This window comes from Heterodontus francisci, chromosome 41 (assembly GCF_036365525.1).
Source record: "Heterodontus francisci isolate sHetFra1 chromosome 41, sHetFra1.hap1, whole genome shotgun sequence".
Lineage (NCBI taxonomy): Eukaryota > Metazoa > Chordata > Chondrichthyes > Heterodontiformes > Heterodontidae > Heterodontus > Heterodontus francisci.
In genome coordinates, this window is record NC_090411.1 from 14849231 (window position 1) to 14870783 (window position 21553).

The following is a 21553-nucleotide window of genomic DNA, read 5'->3' on the forward strand; positions in this document are numbered from 1 at the left end:
TATCTCCTCCTGTGGTACGGTGTCATGTGGGTTTATAATGCTCTTGTAAAGCACCTTGGGATGTTTTTCTACGATCAAGTTGCTATATAAATGTAAGTAGTTGTTGTTGAATCTGCACTGCACCCTCTCCAAGGCCAATACATCCTTGAGTTGTGCTGCCCCTGGACTGAGTGCAGTTATTGCAGACGGAGTCCCACTGTACAACTGTAACAGAACTTCCACCCCTTTATATTCCAGTCTTCTGGAGACAAAGGCCAACATTCCATTCGCCTTTCTTATCATGTACCTGGCCACCAGCCTGAAGTGATTACTGTACCTGGACCCCTAAATCTCTCTCCTCCTCAGCTGTTTCTGTGCTGTTAAATCAGAGTGATCCTCCAACCCTCCAACCTTCCGATCTCCGCCCTCCTCCAGCTCTGGAGTTTTGAGCATCCTGGATTTTAATTTTCTCCACTTTTGGCAAGCGTGCCTTCAGCAATCTAGGCCTGAAGCTTGGAAATTCCCTCCCTGGATCTGGCTGCTTCTCTAACTCGCTCTCTTTTCCTTTAAGACCTACCTCTTTGACTAACCTTTTGGTCACCTGTTGTAATATAACCTTATATGACTGGGTATCAGATTTTGTTTAACACTGTGAATTGCCTTGGGATGTCTTGCTCTGTTAAAGGTGCTATATGAATGCAAGTTGTTATTCAGTAGCTGCTCTGCTTCTGGTCTTGGGCGCACGGTTCCCCGTTTGACCAATCTGCATTTGTTGTCTCTGCAGCTGCAGGCCGTCTCCAGATGTGCAGGCGCGTGCTCCTAAGAAGAGGCGTGGGGGCTTGTATAGCAGCTGGTGACATTCCAGTCCCTTGGAGACCCAACCGGAGCACGATGGCCATCTTGGGGTGAGCTTGAAGGTACAAGAGTGAGGGACGGTCTTGAATGGTGAGTGTGGCGTTTCACAAACTGAAACTGTGGGGCGTGTAATCGGTTCCGAGGGGCTTGATAAATGGCCCCGGTTAACCTCAGGAAACCTCGACCCTGAACAGGGAAGGGTAAACCAGTGAGTCAAGTTCTAGGCAGATTTAGCAGCGTAAACAAAACGTTTTTGAGCGAATTCCTGAGAGGGCGACAAAAAGCAATCAGGAGCCGAAGCAGGGAGAACATTTTTGTCACTCTTATTTTACAGCCCCAAAAGGGAAACTCCTCTCTGCAGAGGTGTCCTTGTTGACCAGGAGCCAGTCGACTTCAAAAAGCAGATGCTGGAAATCTGGAAGTTGTGTGGAGAGATTGGAGAACCTGAGATTGTTCTCCTTGGAGCAGAGAAGGTCAAGGGGAGATTTGATCGAGGTGTTCAAAATCATGAAGGGTTTTGATAGGTAAATAAGGGGAAAGTGTTTCCCGTGGCTGAAGGATGGGTAAAGAGGAGACAGCTTTAAAGATAATTGGCAAAAGAGTCGGGGAGATGAGAAATGTTTATACACAGTGAGTTGTTGTGATCTGGAACGCGCTGCCTGAAAGGGCGGTGGAAGCAGATTCAATTGTATCTTTCAAAATGGAATTGGATAAATACTTGAAGGAAAAAAAGGTGAATGAAATTAACTGGATAATTCTTCCAAAGAACCAGCACAGACAAGATGGGCCAAATGTTCGCCTCCTGTGCTGCACAATTCTATGATAAAAATGGTGACACGCAACCTCCTAATGATTTGAAATTCTTGGAGACAACATCTCTTGTGCCAGAAACAGCTGATACCTTTTCACAGTCTGTGTCATGAGGGCTTGCCACAGACTGAAGTACCCAGACCCGGGCAAATTGAGAGCTGCTTGGAGCAAAGGAGATTGACGGAAGATTTGATAGAGGTGTACAAGACTGACGGGTTTAGAAAAGGTAGACAAAGAAAAGCTTGTTCCCATTAGCTGATGGTACAAGGACAAGGGTGACAGATTGAAGGTTTTGGTCAAGAGAGGCAGGGCGTGGGGCGTGTGAGGGAGAACTTTATTACGCAGCGAGTACTACTAACCTGGAACTCGCTGCCATGAGGGCTGTGGAGGATGAATTCCTGGAGTGTGTATGAGATGGGTTTCCGGAGCAGTATGTTGAAGAACCAACTAGGGATCAGGCTTTTTTAGATTTAGTATTGTGGAATGAGAAAGGGCTGGTCAATTACCTTGCGTAAAGGAGTTTTGGGGAAATAGTGATCATAATATGATAGAATTTTACATTAAGTTTGAAAGTAGTGGTGTTCATTCTGAAACCAAGGTCTTAAATCTGAACAAAGGAAACTATGAAGATATAAGGGGCAAGTTGGGTATGGTGGATTAGGAAACTAAGTTAAAAGATTTAACTATAGACAGACTATGGCTAGTATTTAAAGTATTACATGGTCTGCAACAAATATACATTCAAACAAACCCAAACAAACCCAACAGAAAAGATGAATCAACTGTGGCTAACAAAAGAATTAAAGATTGCATTAGATCAAAGGAAGTGGCTTATAAGGTTGCCAGAAAAAGGGCTAGGCCTGAGGATTGGCAGCAATTTAGAATCCAGCAACTGATGACCAAGAAACTGGTAAAGAAAGGGAAAATAGAATCTGAATATAAGCTAGCTAGAAACATCAAGGTGGACTAAAAGCTTCTTTAGCTATTTTTTAAAATTCATTTATGGGATGTGGGCATCGCTGGCCAGGCCAGCATTTATTGCCCGTCCCTAATTGCCCTTGAGAAGGTGGTAGTGAGCTGCCTTCTTGAACCACTGTAGTCCATGTGGGGTAGGTATACCAACAGTGCTGTTAGGGAAGGGAGTTCCAGGATTTTGACCCAGCGACAGTGAAGGAACGGCGATGTAGTTCCAAGACAGGATGGTGTGTGACTTGGAGGGGAACTTGTAGGTGATGGTGTTCCCATGCATTTTCTGCCCTTGTCCTTCTAGTTGGTAGAGGTCGCGGGTTTGGAAGGTACTGTCAAAGGAGTCTTGGTGCGTTGCTGCAGTGCATCTTGTAGATGGTACACACTGCTGCCACTGTGCGTCGGTGGTGGAGGGAGTGAATGTTTGTGGATGGGGTGCCAATCAAGCAGGCTGCTTTGTCCTGGATGGTGTCGAGCTTCTTGAGTGTTGTTGGAGCTGCACCCATCCAGGCAAGTGGAGAGTATTCCATCACACTCCTGACTTGTACCTTGCAGATGATGGACAGGCTTTGGGGAGTCAGGATGTGAGTTACTCACCGCAGGATTCCTAACCTCTAACCTGCTCTTCTAGCCATGGTATTTATATGGCTACTCCAGTTCAGTTTCTGGTCAATGGTAACCCCCAGGATGTTGATAGTGGGGGATTCAGCGATGGTAATGGAATGTCATGGGGAGATGTGAAAAGGAAAAGATTAAAAGATTAGCAAGGACAAATATGGGTCCATTACAGGTGTAGACAGGAGAATTTATAATGGAGAATAGGGAATGGCGGAAAACTAAACAATTACTTTGTGTCTGCCTTCACGGGGGAAGAAACAGAAAATCTCCCAGAAATACGAGGGAACCAAGGGACTTGTGAAAATGAGGAACTGAAAGTAATTAGTATAAATAAAGAGGTAGTACTCGAAAAATTAACTGGATTGAAGGTTGATAAATCCCCTGGAACAGATGAGCTACATCCCAGAGTATTGGAGGAGGTGGCTATAGAGATAGAGGATGTATCGGTGGTTACCTTTCAAAATTCTACAGATTCTGGAAATGTTCTTGCCAACTTGGAAAGTAGCAAATGTAATCCCATTATTTAAGAAAGGAGGGAGAGGGAAAACGGGGAACTACAGACCTGTTAGTTTGACATCAGTAGTAGGGAAAATGTTAGAATCCTTTGGAAAGGATGTGATAACGAGACACTTGGAAAATAATTGAGCAGAGTTAACAGATTTATGAAAGGGAAATCATGTATGACAAACCTGTTGGAGTTTTTTGAGCATGTTGCTTGTAGCATAGATAAAGAAGAACCAGTGGATGTGGTGTATTTGGATTTTCAGAATGCTTTTGATAAGGTCCCACACACGAGGTTAGTGAACAAAATTAGACCACATGGGATTGTGGGTAATATACTGGTATGGATTGAGAAATTGGTTAAGAGGCAGAAAACAAGGAATAAAAGGGTCATTCTCAAGATGGCAGGCTGTTGTTAGTGGGTACTGCAAGGATCAGTGCTTGGGCCCCAGCTGTTCACAATCTATATAAATAATATGGATGTGGGGATTAAATGTAATATTTCCAAATTTGCTGATGACACAAAACTAGATGGGAATGTAAGTTGTGAGGAAGAAGCAAGGAGACTTCAGGGGATTTGGACTGGCTAAGAGTGGGCAAGAACATGGCAGATGGAATATAATGTGAATAAGTGTGAAGTTATCCACTTTGCTAGAAAAAGCAGAAATGCAGAGTATTTCTTAAATGGTGAGAGGTTGGGAAGTGTTAATGTCCAAAGGGACCTGGGTGTCTTTGTTCATGAGTCGCTAAAAGTTAGTTTGCAGGTGCAGCATCAATTAGAAAGGCAAATGGTATGTTGGCTTTCATTACAAGGGGAGTTGAGTACAGGAGTAAAGATGTCTTGCTGTATTTGTATAAAGCATCGGTGAGACCGCACCTGGAGTACTGTGTACAGTTTTGGTCTCCTTATCTAAGGAAGGATATACTTGTCATAGAGGGAGTGCAACAGAGGTTCACCAGACTAATCCCTGGGATGGCGGGATTGTCTTATGAGGAGAGATTGAGGAAACGGAGCCTGTATTCTCTCGAATTTCGAAGAATAAGAGGTGATCTAATTGAAACTTACAAAATTCTTACAGGGTGTGATGTGGATAAGCTGTTTCCTCTGGCTGGTGAGTCCAGAACCAGGGGACACAGTCTCAGAATATGGGGTAGGCCATTTAAGACTGAAATATGCAGGAATTTCTTCAGTCAGAGGGTGGTGAATCTGTGGAATTCTCTACCCCAGAGGGCTGTGGAAGCTCAGTCATTGAGCATGTTCAAGACAGAAATCGATAGATATGTTCAGTTTAAGTTTAGAGATACAGCACTGAAATAGGCCCTTCGGCCCACCGAGTCTGTGCCGACCATCAACCACCCATTTGTACTAATGCTACACTAATCCCATATTCCTACCACATACCCGCCTGTCCCTATATTTCCCTACCACCTACCTACATGAGGGGCAATTGCTAATGGCCAATTTACCTATCAATCTGCAAGTCTTTGGCTGTGGGAGGGAATCGGAGCACCCGGAGGAAACTCAAGCAAACACAGGGAGAACTTGCAAACTCCACACAGGCAGTACCCAGAATTGAACCCGGGTCACTGGAGCTGTGAGGCTGCGGTGCTAACCACTGCGCCACTGTGCCGCCCATGTGCACTGGATACTAACGCCATCAAGGGATATGGGGATAGCGTGGGAAAGTGGTGTTGAGGTAGATGATCAGCCATGATCTAACTGAATGGCAGAGCAGGCTTGATGGGCTGAATGGCCCACTGCTACTTCGATATTCCTATGTTCCTGTGGAATTGGCGACGATCAATGGTATCAAAAGAAAATTGGATGGGCACTTAAGGGAAATAAGCTTGCAGGGCTACAGAAGGGGAATGGGACTAGCTGGGTTGCTCTACAGAGAGCTAGCATGGACTCTGGGCTGAATGTTCCCCTTTGGTGTTATCAGGACTCTGAGATTGATGTGTTTTAGTAACTATTCTTGCACATAAGGCTTGCCATAGGGGATGGGAACGGGTGATAGCGCGAGGTCTGTAAACTGCTCATTGGCTCGTGGACCTTCAATCAAAAAGCGTCCAAATTTAATACAAAACTGGATTAGTGTCTGAGGATTGGGTGGGGAAGGGGTGTGGGGGGGTGGGGTTTGTTGTGGGAGAGGTTGGGGGGTCAGTTGAAAATTTGAAACTGAGATTGGTGGATCTTAGGCAAGGATTTTACAGGAAATGGAGCCAAGGCAGATCTTGTTGCATGGCAGAACAGATTCAAGGGGCAGAATGGCCTCCTTTTGCTCCTATAAGAACAGATGATTTAAAGCCTGGTCAAAGGGGTATGTTTTAAGCAACCTCTTCAAGGAGGAGAGAGAGGTGGAGAGATTTAGGGAGGAAATTCCAGAGCTTAAGGTCCCCACAGCTGAAGGTATCACTGCCCATGGTGGAGCAGTTAAAATCAGGAGTGGGCAGGAGGCCAGAATTGGAGGAGTGGAGGGATCTCAGAGGGTTGTGGGGCTAGAGGAGGGTTACAGAGATGGGGAGGGATTTGGAAACACGGATGAGAATGTTCTAATGGACGTGTTGTTGGACTGGGAGCCGGGTCAGCGAGCACAGGGGTGATGTGTGAATGGGACTTGGTGCGAGTGTGGAGAACCAACGGAGCCAATTGTAACTAGGGGGTGCCATTTGAACAAAGGGTGTCTCGAGGGCTTGGGGACTGAGGGCAGGTGAGGATCTGGGAGGTGACTGGGTGAGCGAGGGCAGTGGGTGCCATGGGCATGGGGGAGGGCTGGGAGTTGTGCATGGAGGGGAGGCAGACAGGCAATCTGAGGAACCCATGTGCCTTGAATTAGCGCCTGCACGTCAATATTAGCCGGTGCTTTGAGCCCCACAGTGGCCCTGGCGAGGGAGCGGCTGAGAATTTCACTCCTCAGTGAACCCACTCAGATCAGGAGAAAGGAGGAGTGATCATATAGTGGCGGGGGATGGGAGGGTGTGTGTGCGGTGGTGGTGGTGGGGGGTGGTTTGAGAGTGTGTGTGTGTGTGTGTGTATATAGAGGGCTGGGTTGCTGGGAGTTGTGCCTGTGGGGATGTTGCTGTTTTTTCCTTCTCTGCTGCAAGGTGTAAGGAAAGGGTTAACCTGTGGACTGAGTCTCTGACACAGATTCCGGCCGCTGTCTCTTCAGAAGCTGCAATAATAAACAGAGCAGAGCCCCTGAGTGGGGGCTGAGAGGCCAGGATTGGTCGGCACCTCCCCCGACCCATTCCCAGCCCCCTCCCCCCTTCCCTTCCCCCGTCCTGCACTCCTTCCCATTGGCTGCCTGCAGTCAGCTGACGGTGTGATTTCCGCTGTAAAACCTGTCGGCACAGTGACTGCAATCGGCAGAAGGAGCAGAGCCTGCAGCGGGCCAGAGGTCAGAGGTAACACCGAGTGACACTGGGCCGAGCCCCAAACCCACAGGCCTGGTGGGGGATGGGGTTCCCAGGGCTGCATCGCAGGGGCTCCTGAACGCAGGGAAACCCAATCCCCAGCCCCGGGTGAGAGAGAACATCAAACCCACTCCTGTAATTCCCCCCCCCTTTGCCCCTCCACCCCGCCCCTCCCCGCTCCCCTTCGCCCCCTCCGATGTAGCTGTTTTCAGTCCACTTTAGCTAAATCACATCTCAGCTTCGTAAAATGAGCTTTTCCACCGGTGAGAACTTTTATTCCAGGTCTTGTCTTTGTCCTTTTCTGTAGCTACCCTAAGTCTAACGGAATCCCATGAACCTCAACGCAAACTCGAGTAACAGCACCTCATCTTCCTATTAGGCACTCTGCAGCCTTCTGGACTCAATATTGAGTTCAACACTTTCAGAGTGCGACTGCCTTTTAAAAAATTTATTTTATTTTTTTAACCATGGGCCTGTTTTAAACATGTTTTTCATGTTTTTGCTTTTGGACAGAGCTGTTCATTGTTCTGCCATCAACACTCTCTCTGCACCACTTGTCTTTTAACACAATTATTAGCACTCCCTTTGCCTTTGTTCTTTGATTTCTTTGTCATTTCATCTTTCCTGCCCTCTGTCCTATCACACACCTTCCCTTTTGTTCTTCTTCCCCCACCGCCCCCTCAACCTCTCACTTGCTCAAAGCCAATGACATTTCTAACCTTTGCCAGTTGAAAGGTCACAGACCTGAAACGTTAACTCATATGATGATCATATCATCCCCCTTCACAGATATAATTGTTTCTTTAATCAATATTGTAACCCTCTCTCCCTTTTTTATTCTCCTCTCTATCTCGTCTGAAAACCCTGTAACCAGGAATGCTGAGCTGCCATTCCTGCCCTCCTTTCAGCCATGTCTCAGTAATAGCGATAATATCATACTCCCACGTGTCAGTCTGTGTTCTCAGCTCATCTGTCTCATTCCCTAGACTTCTTGCATTGAATTAATATACCATTGGGCACTGCCAAACTCCCTTGGTGTCTATTTTCTAGCCTTTGTTTCCTCTGTCTTTCAAACACGCTTACTAAATTTCTGCCTTCCATTTCGAATATTTCTTCTCTCCCGTCTGAATCTACTCTGATTCCCATCCCCCTGCAAGTTTAAACCCTCCCCAACAGCACTAGCAAAACCCATTGTGAAATATAGGTCCCAGTCCTGTTGAGGTGCTTCTTCTTTTGGGCCTCCTTATCTCGAGAGACAATGGATACGCGCCTGGAGGTGGTCAGTGGTTTGTGAAGCAGCGCCTGGAGTGGCTATAAAGGCCAATTCTGGAGTGACAGGCTCTTCCACAGGTGCTGCAGAGAAATTTGTTTGTTGGGGCTGTTGCACAGTTGGCTCTCCCCTTGCGCCTCTGTCTTTTTTCCTGCCAACTACTAAGTCTCTTCGACTCGCCACAATTTAGCCCTGTCTTTATGGCTGCCCGCCAGCTCTGGCGAATGCTGGCAACTGACTCCCACGACTTGTGATCAATGTCACACGATTTCATGTCGCGTTTGCAGACGTCTTTATAACGGAGACATGGACGGCCGGTGGGTCTGATACCAGTGGCGAGCTCGCTGTACAATGTGTCTTTGGGGATCCTGCCATCTTCCATGCGGCTCACATGGCCAAGCCATCTCAAGCGCCGCTGACTCAGTAGTGTGTATAAGCTGGGGATGTTGGCCGCTTCAAGGACTTCTGTGTTGGAGATATAGTCCTGCCACCTGATGCCAAGTATTCTCCGAAGGCAGCGAAGATGGAATGAATTGAGACGTCGCTCTTGGCTGGCATACGTTGTCCAGGCCTCGCTGCCGTAGAGCAAGGTACTGAGGACACAGGCCTGATACACTCGGACTTTTGTGTTCCGTGTCAGTGCGCCATTTTCCCACACTCTCTTGGCCAGTCTGAACATAGCAGTGGAAGCCTTACCCATGCGCTTGTTGATTTCTGCATCTAGAGACAGGTTACTGGTGATAGTTGAGCCTAGGTAGGTGAACTCTTGAACCACTTCCAGAGCGTGGTCGCCAATATTGATGGATGGAGCATTTCTGACATCCTGCCCCATGATGTTCGTTTTCTTGAGGCTGATGGTTAGGCCAAATTCATTGCAGGCAGACGCAAACCTGTCGATGAGACTCTGCAGGCATTCTTCAGTGTGAGATGTTAAAGCAGCATCGTCAGCAAAGAGGAGTTCTCTGATGAGGACTTTCCGTACTTTGGACTTCGCTCTTAGACGGGCAAGGTTGAACAACCTGCCCCCTGATCTTGTGTGGAGGAAAATTCCTTCTTCAGAGGATTTGAACGCATGTGAAAGCAGCAGGGAGAAGAAAATCCCAAAAAGTGTGGGTGCGAGAACACAGCCCTGTTTCACACCACTCAGGATAGGAAAGGGCTCTGATGAGGAGCCACCATGTTGAATTGTGCCTTTCATATTGTCATGGAATGAGGTGATGATACTTAGTAGCTTTGGTGGACATCCGATCTTTTCTAGTAGTCTGAAGAGACCACGTCTGCTGACGAGGTCAAAGGCTTTGGTGAGATCAATGAAAGCAATGTAGAGGGGCATCTGTTGTTCACGGCATTTCTCCTGTATCTGACGAAGGGAGAACAGCATGTCAATAGTCGATCTCTCTGCACGAAAGCCACACTGTGCCTCAGGGTAGACGCGCTCGGCCAGCTTCTGGAGCCTGTTCAGAGCGACTCGAGCAAAGACTTTCCCCACTATGCTGAGCAGGGAGATTCCACGGTAGTTGTTGCAGTCACCGCGGTCACCTTTGTTTTTATAGAGGGTGATGATGTTGGCATCGCGCATGTCCTGGGGTACTGCTCCCTCGTCCCAGCACAGGCATAGCAGTTCATGTAGTGCTGAGAGTATAGCAGGCTTGGCACTCTTGATTATTTCAGGGGTAATGCTGTCCTCCCACCTGTTGAGGTGCAGACTGTCCAATTTGTGCAGCTTCCCCAGTCCCAATGCTTCAGGTATCTAAAGCCCTCCCTCCTGCACCATCTCTCCAGCCATCTATTCATCAGCTCTATCCTCCTGTTTCTGTACTCACTAGTGTGTGGCAACAGGAGAAATGTGTTGAAATACTACCTTTTGAGATCCTGCTTTTCAATCTCTCTCCTTGCTCCCTAAACTCTGCCTGCAGGATCTCATCCCCCTTTCTACCTATGTCATTGGTGCCGTTTTGGACCATGACCACTGGCTGTTCACCCTCCCCCCTCAATATCCTGCAGTCGCTCAGTGACCTCCTTGACCCTGGCACCAGGAAGGCAACACACCGTCCTGGAGTCACGTCTACATCCGCAGAAGCGCCTGTCTGTTCCCCTTACTGTCTGATCCCCAATCGCTATTGCTCTTCCACCCATCCAGCTGTGGGCTTGGCTCTGCCTGCACACTCCAGAGGAACCATCACTCTCACCAGTATTCAGAAGTGAATCCCAGTTGGAGAGCGAGATGCGCTCCTGGGGTCTCTGCCTGCCTGGGTGGTCCTCCTTATCCTTCAGCGATCACCCATTCCCTCTCTGCTTGAACATTTTGAAGCTGTGGGTGACCACCTCCAGAAACGTGCTCTCAGCCTCACGGATGCCCTGTATTGACTGCTGCTGAAGCTCAGAAACCTTGAGCTCACTTGGCGATATTTCCTGCACATATGGTCATCCAGCCACAGGAAGTGTCCAGGATTTCCCATGTGGCACAGAATGTGCATTCCACGAGGCTGAGGCTCCCTGCCCTGCCTTTACTTTCTAGACTATGATCTAGAAACATTAACCAGCTACTCACCAGGCCTCCAGTGCCCTCACTCCGATCACTCCTTGTCTTGTAAAAGACCAGAACAGCACCTTCTCCCTCACGAGGCCGAATTCCCTCACTTGCCAAAGTTCCTCGAGTTAAGTACTCTGAGAAAGTAGCACTCCGTTGAGCTGATCCTTGACCTCAACTTTACTTTTCTGTCCGATCTCAATGCACATGACATCCTATGTGGCTGTGACAAAGGTAACTTCCTCTCCTCGTCCTTGTCGACCTGTCTGCAGCCTTTGACACAGTTGACCACACCACCCACCTCCAATGCCTCCCCATTGTCGTGCAGCTGGGTGGGGCTGCTCTCATCTGGTTCCATTCTCATCTATCTAATCGTAGCCAGAGAATCATTTGCAATGGCTTCTCTTCCCACTCCAGTTACCTTTGGTGTCCCCCAAGGCTCTATCCTTGGGCCCCTCCTATTTCTCATCTACCTGCTGCCCCTTGGTGACATCATCCGAAAGCACGGCGTTAGTTTTCGCATGTGCGCTGATGACACTCGGCACTACCTCACCACCACCTCTCTCGACTCCTGCACTGTTGCTAGGTTATTACACTGCCTATCTAACATCCAGTCTGGATGAGCAGAAATTTCCTCCAATTAAACATTGGGAAGACTGAAACCATTGTTTTCAGTCCCCGCTCCAAACACTACCCTGGCTACCAACTCCCTGGCAAAAGTCTGAGATTAAGCCAGTCTGTTCTCCACCTTGGTGTCACATTTGACCCCGAGATGAGCGTCCAGCCTCCTATTCGTGCCATCACTAAGACCGCCTGTTTCCACCTCCTGTAACATCGCCTGACTTCACCCTGTCTTAGCTCATCTGCTCCTGAAACCCTCATTCCTGCCTTTGTTACCTCTAGACTTGACAATTCCAATGCACTCCTGGCTGGTCTCCCACCTTCTACTCTCCTTAAACTTGGTTATCCAAAACTCTGCTGCCCGTGTCTTAACTCACACCAAGTCCTGTTCCCCTATTACCCCAGTGCTCGATGACCTACATTAACACACACCAAGTTCTGTTCCCCTATTACCCCAGTGCTCACTGACCTACATTAACACACACCAAGTCCTGTTCCCCTATTACCCCAGTGCTCGATGACCTACATTAACTCACACCAAGTCCTGTTCCCCTATTACCCCAGTGCTCCATGACCTACATTAACTCACACCAAGTCCTGTTCCCCTATTACCCCAGTGCTCCATGACCTACATTAACACACACCAAGTCCTGTTCCCCTATTACCCCAGTGCTCGCTGACCTACATTAACACACACCAAGTCCTGTTCCCCTATTACCCCAGTGCTCGCTGACCTACATTAACACACACCAAGTCCTGTTCCCCTATTACCCCAGTGCTCGCTGACCTACATTAACACACACCAAGTCCTGTTCCCCTATTACCCCTCTCCTCGCTGACCTGCATTGGCTCCCGGTCAAGCAGCATCTTGATTTTTTTAAATTCTCATCCTTGTTTTCAAATCTCTCCATGGCCTCGCCCCTCCCTGTCTCTGTAATCCCCTCCAGCCCCGCAACCCTCCAAGATATCCGCACACCTCTAATTCTGGCCTCTTGTGCATCCCTGATTTTAATCACTCTGCCATTGGTGGCCGTTCCTTCAGTTGCCTGGGTCCCGAGCTCTGGAATACTTTCCCCCCACTTCAGCCCTTCTCCACTTCGCCGCCTTCCTTTAAGATACTCCTTAAAACCTGCCAGTTTGACCAAGCTATCTGACCGAATATCTCCTTTTGTGGCTCGGTGTCATACTTTGTTTTATAATACTCTGAAGCTCCTTGGGACACTTCTTTACATTTAAGGCGCTATGTAAATATAAGTTGTTGTGCTGTTGTTGTTGTAGTATCAGCCCATTCTACTCAATCTCTCCTCATGGGACAACCCTCCCCTCCCAGGATTCAATCTTGGGGAGCCTTCATTGCATCCCAGATAAAGCAAGTACATTCTTCCTTGGGTGCGGAGACAGAAACTGTACACAGTGCTGCAGGTGTGGTCTCACCAAGGTTCTGTACAATTGCAGCAAGACTCCCTTACTCTTGTGCTCCAATCCTCTTGCAATAAAGGCCAACGTATCATATACCTTCCTAACTGCTTACTTTACCTGCATGCTAACTTTGTGTTTCTTGTACGAGGATACCCAAATCCCTATGAGCACCAACATTTGAAAGTTTCTCACCATTTAAAAAAAAAAAATTCTGCTTTTCTATCCTCCCTACCGAAGTGAATCACATCACACTTCCCCACATTATACTCCCATCTTCCACCTTGTTGCCCGCTCACTTAACCTGTCTATATCTCTTTGTAGACTCTCTGTCCTCCTCACAGCTTACATTCCCACCCAGCTTTGTGTCATCAGTAAATTGCATACATTACTTTCGATCTCTTCATCTTAAGTAATCTAGATTGTAAATAGCTGAGGCCTCAGCACTGATTGTTGCAGCCAAGCTGAAAATGTTTGTCCCTACCCTCTAATTTTGGTCCTTGAACCAACCCCATCTTGGCTAATATATTACCTCTAACCCCATGAGCACCTGTCTTGTGCGACAACCCTTGTGTGGCACCTTATTGAATGCTTTTTCAACATCCCAATACACAATATCCACTGGTTCCCCTTTATCCTACCATGTTAGTTACATCCTCTAATAGAGATTTCCCTTTCATAAAACCATGTTTGACTCTGCCTAATCACATTATGATTTTCGAAGTGTTCTGTTGCCACTTCTTAATAGGTTCAAGCATTTTCCTGATAACTGATGTCAGACTAACTGGTATATAGTTCCCTGTTTTCTCTCTCTCATTTTCTCGAATAGCAGTGTTACATTTGCTAACTTCCAATTTACTGGGACTGTCCCGGAATTTTGGAAAATGAACCAATGCATCCATCATCTCTGCAGCTACCTCTTTTAGAATCCCAAGATGTAGGTCATCAGGTCCTGGGGGTTTGTCGACTTTTGGTCCCATTCGTTTCTCCAGTACCCTTTCTTTGCTAATGCTAAGAATTAATGCTAAGTTCCTCATTCTTATTAGACCCTTGGCTCCCCACTGTTTCTGGCGTCTTCTCCTGTGAGGACAGATGCAAAATATTTCTTTGACGTCTCTGCCATTTCCTTATTCCCCATTATAATTTCTCCTGCCTCAGCCTCAATGGGACCCACATTTACTTTTGCTACTCTCTTCCTTTTTACATACTTGTAGATGTTCTTACAATCAATGTTTATATTTCCAGCGAGTTTACTTGTTCTATTTTGTCCCTCATCAATCTTTTTGGTCTTTCTTCCCTGGTATGCAAAACCCTCCCAATTCTCAGGCTTGCTACCCTTGGCGATTATAAGCCTCTTCTTTCAATCTCAAACTGTTCTTAACCTCTTTAGTTAGCCCCAAATGGATCTCTTTACCCATTGAGTTTTTTTTTATTTCTCAAAGGAATGTAGATTCATTGAATATTTCATAATTCTCACTCATGGCTTTCAAAAGAGAATTGGATAAGCACCAGAGAAGAGAAAGTTTGTAGGGTCACAGGGAAAGTGCGGGAGAGTGGGACTAGCTGAGTTGCTCTTGCAGAGAGCTGAATGGACGCGATGGGCTGAATGGCTTCCTTCTGTGCTGTAACCATTTTATGATGTTTTAATTTCTTTAAATGTTTGCCGTTGCTCATCAACGTCGTACTATTTAATCTAATTTCCCAATCTATGTGAGCCAAATCACCTCTCATACCTATGTAAATGGCTTTATTTAAATTCAATACGCTAGTTTCGGACTTAAGTATGTCACTCTCAAACACCATGTGAAATTCATCATATTATGATCACTCTTCCCAGTTGATCCCTGACTGAAATTACTAATTAACCCCTGTCTCATAGCACAAAACGAGATCTAAAATAGCCTCCCTGGTTGGCTTCACGACATATTGTTCTGGGAAACTCTTAAATGCATTCCATGAACTTGTCCTCCAAACTACTTTTGCCGAATTGATTTGTTCAGTCTGCATGAAGTTTATTGCAATGCCTTTATTACAAGCTTCTCATTTCTTGATTTAATACTTTTTCCACCAGTGCTGCCAGGGGGCCGATAAGCTACTCCCACCAGTGTCCTCTGATCCTTGTTATTTCTTATCTGCAACCATACTGATTCTATTTCTAGCTCTTCCAAGCCAAGATCCTTTGCTACTGCTGTCCTTATGTCATCCTTTATTATCAGGGCTATCCTGTCCTCTTTTTCCATTTTGTCTGTCTTTACCCTGGAATATTTAGTTCCCAACTTTAGTTACCATGAAATCATGTATCTGTAATGGCTACTAGATCAAACCCATTTATCTCTATTTGTGCCGTTGACCCGTCCATCTTGCTACAAATGCTTCTTGCATTCAGATAAAGTGCCTTTAATTATAACTTTTTACTATTTTACCCTGATTTGACCTTCTCTGTCCCTTCCTGTCACATTTTGCTTATCTTTAGCTAAGTTGCTATACTGCTCTGCGGCCTTGCCTTTTCTCTTTAGATTTATACATTTTCGTACTCTTCAACCCTCTGCACATCACCCCCCCCCCCCCCCCCCCCCGTTTAAGCCCAACCCCAATTCTAAGATTCAGACAGTGCTCTCAATCTAGTTTAAGTGGAGCCCATCCCAACGGAACCCTCTTTGCCCAGTACAGGTGCCAGTGCCCCATGAACCAAAACCTTTGCCTCCCGCACCACTCTTTCAGTCGTGCGTCTGATCTGTTTGTCCCTATGTTAATTTGTGTGTGGCTTGAGAGATTATTACTTGTGAGGTTCTGTGGTTTAATTTTAACTCTAGCCTTCACTCTTCAGATGAGATATTAAACCAAGGCCCTGTCTGCCTTCTCAGCCGGACGTAAAAGATCTCACGGCATTATTTCGAAGAAGAGCAGGGGAGTTCACAGAATCACAGAATAATATAGTGCAGAAGAGGCCCTTCGGCCCATCGAATCTGCACCGAGTTCTCCTTGGTGTGCTGGCCAATATTTATCCCTCAAACGACATCACAAAAACAGATTATCTGGTCATTATCTGCTGTCAATGGGAGCTTGCTGTGCACAAATTAGCTGCCATGTTTCCTACATTGCAACAGTATCTACACTTCAGAGGTACATCATTGACTGTAAAGCGCTTTGAGACGTCTGGTTGTGAAAGGTGCTATATAAATGCAAGTCTTTTTCTGATCCCTCAAACTCCCTTATCGCTCCTAGTTCATGCTATGATTTTGGTTTCTACGTGGACCATGACAACTGGATCCTCCCCATGTCACTCCGAGTTTGTCTCTCGCTGCGAGGAGATCTCTTTAACCCTGGCACCGGGCAGGCAACACAACCTTCGGAACTCCCAGTCACACTGCAGAGAACAGTATCTATCCCCTGACTATACTGACCCCTATCATTACCACCTTCCTTTTTGCTGCCCCTGCTTGAGGTGCTCAGTTTGCTCATCCATCCTGCAGACTTTATCCTCATCCACACAGATGTACTTGTGATGTACAGAGGAGCTCAGCTTGTGATGACAAGCTGCGGTGCTCCCCTCTGGTTTGTGTTGGGGAGGGAAGTGTATGTTCAGGCCTGGGGAAGAGCTGATGGAACAGCCAGAACCAACCTTCGTCATGACCATGAATGCCCAATCTGCTAATTCTACCCTTGAACTGAATTTCATTTTGAAAGTTTGAGCCATTTTTGGAGGGTTGCCAGGCAACCGTCAGTTGTTTATCGATTATAAGACCTAAATCTCGCCAGCCATGCTGTGATTCTCAAAAGCAATGGTTGCAGCAGACTTCATCAGATAGTCCTCAATCTATGTTCAATAAATATAGGTAAATTAATAATTATAGTCCTGAATAAACAGTAACTGTGTACAGTCAGTGAGCGTAACGCTGAATAAACAGTGACTACAGTTACACAGTGAGAAACCCTTACCCTGAATAATGTGATAGTGTACATTGCATATTCAATGAAGCTTACCCTGCTGATTAAGCAATGACTACAGTCAGGCAGTGAGTAACTCTTACCCTAAATAAATGGTGACTCGGTACAGTTACAGTCAGTAACTGTTGCCAAGTTTCCCTCCAAGTTGCGCAGTGACCCGAAAAGTTCCTGCGTAGGCCACTCGCAAGTCGGGCCCTATAAATCGCCATGTGAGGACCACGGCAAAAAATTTTAAAGGGCTGCGCACTTAAATTAATCACCTGCGCATTCTCAAGAAATTCGAGGGAACGTTGACCCTTACCCTGCTTTATAAACATTGACTGTACAGTTGCATACTCACTTATCTCGCATTCTTTTCCCTCATCACCACCTCAGTCGACCCCCTGCACTGTTTATAAATTGCCCGACTGCTTGACTAATGAGCAGAAATTTCATCCAGCTAAATATTGGGAAGACTGAAGCCATTGTCTTCAGTCCCCGGTGTAAATCCAGTTTCCTAGCCACCGACTCCTTCCATCTCGCAGGTAAATGTCTGAGGCTGAGCCAGTTCACAACCTTGGTGTCACATTTGATCCTGAGGTGAGCTTCCAGCTGCGTATCCAGTCTTCACAAAGACTCCCTACTTCCGACTCCGTGACATTGCCCGAGTCCACCCTGCCTTAGCTCATCTGCTGCTGAAGCCCTGATGCACGTTGACCGACAGTGGCTCCCAATCTGGCAAAGCTTTCATTTTAAAATTTTCGTCCTTGTTTTCAAATCCCTCTGTGGCCTCACCCTCCCTATCTCTGCAATCCTCAGCCCTACCACCCTCAGATAACTGCACTCCTCTAATTCTGAACTCTTGACCGTCCCCAGTTTTTTTCACTTCATTGTTGATGGCCGTGCCCCCACCTCTGGAAATCTCTCCCTATATTTCTCGACCACAGGGCTCCTCCTTTAAGATGATCCTTAAAGTCTACTTTAACCAAGCTTTTGGCCACCTTTCCTAGTATCACCTTATGTGGTCAGGTCAAATTTTGCTTGATTACACTAGTGAAGCACATTGGGAGGTTTTACTATGATAATGGTGCCATATAAATGCAACATGTCTGTCTCCCTCACTTCTGGCCTCCTTCTATCCTCCTCTCGATCTCCCTCAATCACACCTGCAGTGCCTTAAGAAATTTCAGTTCCAGGTTGTTGAGCTGGATACCGGGGGTGCAGACAATGTGGGGCATCAGGGAGGGGGAGAGTTACTTGGACCCAGGTCGTACGAGGAAAGGCTGAGGGACTTGAGGTTGTTTTCGTTGGAGAGAAGGAGGAGGAGAGGTGACTTAATAGAGACATATAAGATAATCAGAGGGTTAGATAGGGTGGATAGTGAGAGTCTTTTTCCTCGGATGGTGATGGCAAACATGAGGGGACATAGCTTTAAGTTGAGGGGAGATAGATATAGGACAGATGTGAGAGGTAGTTTCTTTACGCAGAGAGTAGTAGGGGCGTGGAACGCCCTGCCTGCAACAGTAGTAGACTCGCCAACTTTAAGGGCATTTAAGTGGTCATTGGATAGACATATGGATGAAAATGGAATAGTGTAGGTCAGATGGTTTCACAGGTCGGTGCAACATCGAGGGCCGAAGGGCCTGTACTGCGCTGTAATGTTCTAATTCTAATTCTCTGGTCCGGTGGAGGGGGTGGTTCGGTGGGAGGCGGGCACACACCTTGGGTTAGGAAGTGGTACAGGTCTAGTTAGTGGTGAGGGACAGGAGGGTGTGACTGTGAGTCAGGCAGGTAAGGGGACCCCAGGTGCACTGCTGGAGGAGCCTTGACCTTTGCACTTATCCAACAGGAACGAGGTTCTTGCTGCCTGTGTGGATGAGGGCAACGTCTGCAGGGTGGATGAGCAAACTGGCCACAGCACTATGGTACAGGAGGCCACTCAAGTGGGGAGGAGTGAAATGGAATGTTGTAGTGATAGAGGACAGTATTGTCAGGGTGATGGATACTGTTCTCTGCTGCCATGACCAGGAGTTCCGAAGGTTGTGTTGCCTGCCCGGTGCCAGCGTTAAGAACATCTTGCAGCTGGAGAAGAAGTTAGGGGGTGGATCCAGTTGTCGTGGTCCACGTAGAAACCAACAACATAGGTAGACCGGGGAATGAGGTTCTGCGGAGAGAGTTTGAGGAGCTGGGGTCGAAATGAAACCGCAGAACCTCTTTGGTATTAATCTCTGGATTGTTATCTGAGCCACATGCCAGTTGGCGCTGGGATAAACAGATTAGAAGGTTAAATGCATGTCTGAAAGACTAGTGTGGGTGGGTGGGAGGAGGGGCTCCTTTCATTGAGGAATTGGCACCAGAGTTGGGAGAGAGTGCTGTTCCGTTGGGAATGGCTCCACTTCAACCGGGCTCAGATCAATGTTTCCTGTGAAATTCTGTTGCAGCGGCCAGTTTTTCAACGTTGTGGTACCTTCCAGGCTGCTGTGCAGCCGCACGCGTGCACAGCTCAGCGGAAATGTTAGCTGGGTCCGGTGGCCTGGAAAATAGAACAACTAGGACAGCAGACAGAGATTTAAACTAATGAACGGGGTGGGGTGGGAACAATTAGGAAAGTGTAAGTTCAAAAACACCAAGAGAAATGTCGAGGCTGTCAAGCAGAGCTGCAGTTTGGGGGGGAAAAATAAGCAGAGTAGATTAGGAAAGGACAGAGAGCCGAGCAAAGGCCATGGGGCAATAGTGACTCGGGTGGTATCAGGGAAAAATAGAAATCAGTTAAAGGGAAAGGCACTATATCTGAATGCACTCTCAAAAAATAGATGAATTAAGAGGAAGAAAGACAGACTTGCATTTATAAAGCACTTTTCAGGACCAACGGGCGTCTCAAAGCACTGTGTAGCCAATGAAGTACTTTTGAAGTCCAGTCACCATGGAAATGCAGCAGCCAGGTTGCGCACAGCAAGCTCCCACAATCAGCAATGCGATGACCAGATAATCTGGATTTGTGATGTTGATTGAGGGATAGGTATTGGCCAGGATACCAGGGAGAATGCCCCTGCTCTTCAGAATAATGCCATGGGATCTTTTGCATCCACCAGCGCAGGCAGATGGGCCCTCGGTTTAATGTCTCATTTAAAAGATGGCACCCCCGACAGTGCAGCACTCCCTCACTGCTCAGGAGTGTCAGCCTTGATTTTGGTGCTCAAGCCCCAGAATTCGACTTGAACCCAGAATCTTGGGACTCAGGTGAGGGTGCGATCAGCAAAGCCACAACAGACGATAACTCCGATAGAAATGAATGGGTTTGATCTAATATCCATGACGGAGACATGGTTGCAGCATGACCAAGGTTGGGAATTAAATATTCCAGGATACTTGACTTCCAGAAGAGATAGACAAAATCTAAAAAGAGTAGGGCAGTGGCGCAGTGGTTAGCACCGCAGCCTCACGGCTCCAGCGATCTGGGTTCGGTTCTGGGGACTGCCTGTGCGGAGTTTGCAAGTTCTCCCTGTGACCGCGTGGGTTTCCTCCCACATGCTAAAGACTTGTGGGTTGATGGGTAAATTGACCATTGTTTTAAAAAAAAAATTGCCCCCTAACGTAGGTAGGAGAATTGAGGGAAGGTGGGGATGTGAGAGGGAAAAAATGGGATTAATGTAGGATTAGTATAAATGGGTGGTTGATGGTCAGTGCGGGCTCGTTGGGCCGAAGGGCCTGTTTCGGTGCTGTATCTCTCTATGACTCTAGTAGAGGTAGCCCTGATAATTACGGGTGAGATAAAGTCAGTCGAGAGAAAAATCTTGGCTCAGAAAATCAAGATGTAGAATCGGTTTGGGTGGAGCTGAGAAACAACAGGAGGCAAGAAACATTGGTAGGAGTTGTTTGTAGGCCCCCGAAGAGTCGTTGTAATGTAGGGCAGGGTATAAATCAGGAAATTAAAGGTGCATATAACAAAGGTAATACAGTCATCATGGGGGACCTTTGTATAGACTGGGCAAACCAAATTTGCATAATAGTGTGGAGGGCTAGCTCATGGAATGCATTCATAGTTTCCTTGATCAGTATGTCAAGGACCCAACAAGGTAACCGGTTATTTCAAATCTAGTATTGTGCAATGAGACAGGGTTAACTAATCTTGCAGTAAAGGAACCTCTAGGGAAGAGTGATCATAATATGGAATTTTATAGTGAGTTTGAAAGTGATTTAGTTGAGCCCGAAGCTGGGCTCTTCAATCTGAAGGAAGCAAGCCATGTTGGTAGGAGGAGCAATTTGGCTAAAGTATATAGTTAAACGAGAAGTTAAAGATCATATTAGATTAAAGGGAGAGGTTTATAAATTGCCGAAAACAGTTTCTGCGTTCACGGTAGAATATGCAAAAAAAATTCTGAAAGTAGGGAACCAAGGCTCTCATGAGAATGAGGAACATAAGGATATTAGTATTATTAAAGATAGTAGTACTGGAGAAATTAATGGGACTAAAAGTGGACAAATCCCCTGGACCTAGTGGCCTGCACCCTAAGGTTTTAAAAGAGCTGGCTGCAGAGACAGTGGATACATTGGTTTTGATTTTCCAGAATTTTTTAGTTTGTAGAATGATCCCTGTGAATTGGAAGTTAGCAAGGCGAGGTGAGAGTGACTGCCCTTGACATCAA

General features: G+C 46.8%; 1 protein-coding gene across 3 annotated transcripts in view; it reads left to right on the top strand.

Moving 5' to 3' along the window:
- Positions 1-763: 763 nt before the first annotated feature.
- tcf20 (transcription factor 20) overlaps positions 764-21553 on the top strand; it is a 45558-nt gene continuing 24768 nt past the window's right edge. For all 3 annotated transcript variants that reach the window (XR_010969832.1, XR_010969833.1, XM_068019337.1), the window contains exon 1: positions 764-924. The gene's annotated coding sequence lies outside the window, so the exon portion shown is untranslated. The remainder of the gene's footprint in view (positions 925-21553) is intronic.